The sequence below is a fragment of the Pinus tabuliformis genome, chromosome 2_1, assembly GCF_031772625.1.
Source record: "Pinus tabuliformis cultivar Carrire ecotype Pingquan chromosome 2_1, CPIR1, whole genome shotgun sequence".
In the NCBI taxonomy this organism is placed as follows: Eukaryota; Viridiplantae; Streptophyta; class Pinopsida; order Pinales; family Pinaceae; genus Pinus; species Pinus tabuliformis.
The window spans coordinates 438,012,113-438,018,112 of record NC_142299.1 but is presented as its reverse complement, the minus strand read 5'-3'; positions in this window follow the sequence as shown (position 1 = coordinate 438,018,112).

Here is a 6,000-nt window from a genome sequence, read left to right as displayed (position 1 = left end):
CCTTATGTCCTTGATCACAGATTTGGCTGACACTCAGAAGGTTGTGTTTGAGTCCGTCAACCAGCAGAGCATCCTGAGCTTTTCCTTTTCCATTTATCAGAGTAACTATTCCTTTTCCTACAATTCTGCCAGATTCGCTTCCAAAAGACACATTCCCTTCCTTTTTGCTCAGTGAGACAAACTTCCCTCTGTCCCCTGTCATGTGTCTGGAGCACCCACTGTCTACAAACCACTGGTTTCCATTATTTTGAGCACATAGAGCCAGGCCGCATTTGTCCATGCTGGAGTTCTTGCTACTCGTCTTTCTTCCTTTGAGTGGGAAGTCTTGTTCATAGTGTCCATTATTGTAGCAAAAAGAGCAAATCAGATCAAATTTGGTCAAGGGATCAAATGAATTGAAGGTTTTGATTTGTCCCTGTCTTTTGGGGGCATATGAGTTGACTACTCGGTCCTTTTGCGTTGTCTTTTCACTTCTGCGAGCCATACAGTGTCTAGCTTGGTGACCGAAGTTTTTACAGTGAAAGCAGTGTCCAAGAAAGATGGTTTTGAAGCAACCACGGTTTGAGTCGATTTCCTTCCTGGGAATTACTCCTCCCTCGTTCTTTGGATTTTTGATGGGCCCACGGTGGAGTACAAGTTTGTATTTGCTGTAGTGTCCATGATTCGACTACATATTCTTCTTTGGAGTAATTATTTCTTCATTCTTGGAATCTGGGATGCACTTTTGATAACACACTTTTTCATCTTTTGGATTGCAGGAAAGTGCATCGGCATAGCTTTTCGCACTATTCTTAGTGCTTGAGGATTCTCCTTTGAAACCTATTCCAGACTTGTCATGTTGAGGTTTTTGATTTTTCAGAATAGTCTCAAGTATTTGAGAGCTTTTATAGCCCTTTTTAATTTGATCCAACTCCTTTCTCAGAGACACTATTTCGGCCTCGCGTTCCTCACAACTCTCTTCTTTTTCTTTAAGCTTTGCTACCAAGAGATCTTCTCTCCTTCTTATTTCCTCGTTTTCCACTTTGATAGAAATGATTTTGTTTCGTAGTTTCTCATTTTCTTCAATGGCGCTTATTAACAGTTCATCTACATTTCCTTCCAGTCCTGAGTCATCATCATCTGTGAGTGCCATGAATAATGCTTCTTGGCTTTCATCATGATCACTTTCCTCATCTGATTTCTTTTTGAAGACCATAAACTCATCCTCATCAGACTCATCTTGCTTGGAGAAGAAGTTTTTCTTATTGAACCCTTTCTTTTTATGTGCCATTCTTTTAGAATTTCCTTCATCATCACTGTCATGTTTATGAGGACATTTTGCTGCATAATGACCTATTTTACCACATTTAAAACAGATAAGAGGATACTTGCCTTTAAGCTTAGATCCTCTCTTCAGCTTTCGTACATATTGAGCCAATTCGGATTCCACATCTGACTCATCACTACAGGCATTCCTTTCTCTCACTTCCTTTGACTTTGAGGCCTTGAATGCTGCATCTTTGGAGCTAGGGCCACCTTTCCTCATTTCATAGGCAGTGAGAATTCCATGGAGTTCATCCATTTTGAGGGTATCTAGATCCTTTGCTTCTTCTATAGCACTTATTTTGGAGTCAAATCTGTCTAGAAGAGACCTTAATACCTTTTGAACAATGGTACTTTCTTCCACCTTTTCGTCCAATCCTTTCAGGGAATTTACTACTTCAACTACTCGAAGGAGGTATGCTACAATATCTTCTTCATCTTCCATCTTCAAACTTTCAAATTGTCTTCTGTGAGTTTGAAGCTTTGCCTTTTTTACTTTTGAGTCTCCATCGTACAAGCCAACTAGCTTCTCCCACATTTCTTTGGCAGAGGTATAGTGCATGATTTTTGTAAACTTGGAATCAATGATTCCACTAGTGATAGAGTTCATGGCCTTTGCATTTGCAATGTAGGCTTTCCTCTCGTCTTGGTCTATTGGAAGAGTGGAAGTCGCTTGGTATTCAGTTTGACAAAAATGCCAGACTTCAGGTCCAAGGGACATTAAGTAGTAAGTCATTCTTTTCTTCCATAAACCAAAGTTAGTGCCATCGAACAGAGGAGGTTTTCCTGATGCTTCATGATTTCTCATCATGGCTGCGGATCCTTCTTCAAGCTGTTAGGCTAGTATGAAGAAGCCTGCTCTGATACCAATTGTTGGAAATACTGAGAGGGGGGGGGTGAATCAGTATTTATTATTTTTCGTTTTAGTGATTTCCAAAAGCATATATAGATATGTATATGTATATACTGAACACAGAAATCAACAGCTGGAATAAATGCTTTTATTAAAACTCAAGACAATGCAATAAAATAAATACAATATATAGATGGTTACAATCAGTTGCCAAGCTCCAACTTGGACTTCAGTGAGGCTCCAACCTCCAGAGCACCAACTCTGTTTTGCCAAGACACCAATCTTGGACTTAGGAGCACAAACTCCCAAGGACTTCAATCCTGTTCAATTCTGAGGCTCCAACCTCTTGGGCTCCAACCCAACTTTGGTATACACTGGTTTGCTGCTGCACTCTTTTCAGCTTCCGCTGCTTCTGCTGCCCCCTTTGCCTCTACTGCTACCACTATCTCATACTTAGGTTATACCACACACCAACAGCTCCTTCAGTTCTCTGTTTTTGTTGCTTTTATACATTCCATGCCTCTGTCCATTCATTTCCTCTTTCTCGCTGGCTCTTTGGCTTCCTTTCTCCGCAGGCTCTTCGGCTTCCTCAACGCTCGCTTACCCTATCAGTTACCTCCTCTCTTGCTTGCTTCTTCGGCTTCCCGGACTTCATTTCCCTCTGTCTATCCAACCGTTCCAATATTCACAGGACACGTACAGGAGGAAGAGAGGCCGCATACACCCAGTTGTCATAGCTTAACGGACAGCCACGTCCCAATCGCAATCATTATCACCAGAGTCAGTCTCCTGAACTATCGGGAGCATTATCATATGCATTTTTGCCTCAGAGGCGCGCGCAGGCCAAATATCAAATTACATAGGAAATATATGAAAAAACAGGCGACAGTTCTAAAGGGCGGACTTCAAGGATCATAGCACCCGTATCTATAATGTATCGGGTCCGCAGCATTCATCGCAATCGACGATCGCAAAGGGCCGATGGCCGATGGGCCAATCCACTTGTGGATGCGATATTGCATTGAACCCTGTTTTATATGCCCGTCGGGTCCGTTCCTTTCATCGCTATCGGCGATCGCAACATAACTGTAGTCACCAATGGCCGATGGCCGATGCGATGGACTGGATGTGATATATTATTCAATCAAACTTTGATATGCCATCGGGTCCGCGTATATTGTCGCAATCGGAGGCAAGGCCTTTACCACTCCCGATACCCGCTCCGAAATGCCGGATGCGATATATTATTCAATCAAACTTTGATATGCCATCGGGTCCGCGTATATTGTCGCAATCGGAGGCAGGGCCTTTACCACTCCCGATACCCGCTCCGAAATGCCGGATGCGATATATTATAGACTGTTTTTAATAAGTCCATCGGGTCCATGCCTCTATCGCAATCGGCAGATTATAGCGTCATCCCTTATGTCTTGCGATCACTGCGGATGCGATATGATATTAAGCCACAGTCTATATTTCCATCGGGTCCGCAGCCTTATCGTAATCGGCGATCGGGAGAGTGTCATGCCTTTGTGTATTGTTGCGATGGGCGGATGCGATATAGCATTCAACCGTAACATAATTCTGCATCGGGTCCGCATTATTATCACAATCGGAGGTTTCAGTGGTGGCACATAGCTGAACCGCCGATTAGCGATGTCACCGATATACATAGATATGCCTTTATATATAAACTTCTCTGCCGATAGTGTGTTTGTAATATGTGCCCGCCGATAGTTGTGAATGCATATATATATGGTTTTTAACCGCCGATAATGTTAAAGCATGCATACATGGGTTTTACAAGCCCGATAACATATCTATATGATTTCTGCTCCCAATGGCTCCCGATAGGCTGTTATGTGCATGTTTATATGATTTCTAGCCGCTGATAGTGTTATCTATGGCATATATGGCTCTGTTTGCTGCATTTGCTCCTCCGCTGGCTCCTCTTGCTCCGATATGTTCCGATAGCTCCTCTTCTTTGGCATATATATGGCATATATATATGTGGCTCCTCCGATACGTTCCGATAGCTCCTCTTCTTTGGCATATATATGGCATATATATATGTGGCTCCTCCTATAGCTCTTCTTTGCTCCAATGTGGCTCCTCTGGCTTGGTCTACTCCTCTTGGCTCCATTTGCTCCTCTTGGCTCCGATATGCTCTGTCTCTTCCTCTTGAATATTGCCATATTGACATCAATGACAATCTGTGTCCAACAGGTTTGACACACCTTGCATTTGTGAGCGTAGGCATGCGAGTCTCTGAACACTGTGGGCCAATAATATCTGGCTCTTAATATTTTGTGAGCAGTGGTCTCTCTGCCATAGTGACCACCTACTGGGTCGTCATGCATTTCTTTCAAGACATGGTCGGCATCATCCTTTTCTAAACACCTCAGCCAGATTCTATCATAATTTTTTCTGTATAATGTGTTATTGGCTAAATGATACTGATTATATTTCAATATGAGCGCTCTCCATTGTGATGCATCCATGTGTTCAGGACATGACCCCCGTGCAAGATGAAAGTGGATGTCGTAATACCACAACTCAGGATCCAAAAGGGATTTTGACGTTTCTCACTCACACATCAGCGTTTCATTAATCCATAGGGGCTCCTCCATGAATTCCACTTGTGCATTCTGTAAGTTCTGTGCTTCTGGTTCTTCGGATGCCCCTACTTTCTCTACCAAGGCTTCTGCCGTGAGTTCACACAGTCCCTGCCCTCGAACTATCTACTCCAGATTAATCTCGAGGTCGTATTCTTGAAGTGCGGTTATCCAATTTCCTCTCCATTCACCCATTTATTTTTGCACGAAGAGGGCTCTTGCAGCAGGATGGGGAATGATCACTTTAGTCCTGGCCTTTAGTAAATAAGGACGGAAATATTTTATGGCTTTAAAAACCTCAGAGCCTTGTTTCTCCACATCTGGGTAGTTCAGCTCTAATCCCTGGAGATTAGAGCTCATATAGGAAATGGGGACTTCGTTGCCCTCATTATTTTTTTGAGTGAGGATTGCGACATATGAAAGATCAGAAGCAAAAGTGTACAAGAAGAATTCCTTGTCGAAATCGGGACTAACCAACGCAGGGGCTTCTGCGATGGCCTCTTTAATTTGCTGAAATGCTTTCTTGCCTTCATCACTCCAATTATACACCACGTCTTTCTTCATCATTAGCTGCATGGGGCACACTATTTCTGCGAAACCTGAGACAAATTTCCTAATGAAATTGATCTTCCCAAAGAAAGATTGCATTGCCCTTTTATTGGCAGGAGGTTGTATTCTCATGATGGTTTCTATTCTTTCAGGATCAATAACAATCCCTTCTTTAGAGAGGATGTGACCTAGTAGTTTCCCTTCTATGACTATGAAGACACTCTTCTTGGGATTCAATGATATTCCATACCTTCAGCATCTTTCGAAAATCTATTTTAGGTGATAAATATGATCCCTTTTGCGATAGGAATACACAGTAATGTCATCCATGTACACTACTACTAATCTGTTGATCAATCCTCGGAAAGCTATGTCCATGGCTCTCTGGAATGTGGCTCCCGCATTAATAAGTCCAAAAGGCATTTTATGATATGTGTAAGTGCCCCATTTAGTGTTGAAAGTTGTCTTCAGCTGATCCCCATTAGATACCAACACTTGATTATATCTTGAAAACCCATCTAATAGGGACAACATTTCGGACCCAGAAACGCATTGAAGGATGTGTTCCATAGAAGGGACAGGGTAGTTATCTTTTTGCGATGCTTTGTTTAGGTTTCTGAAATCGATACACAACCTGATGTCTCCATTTTTCTTTCTCACCGGCATGAGATTGGCTACCCA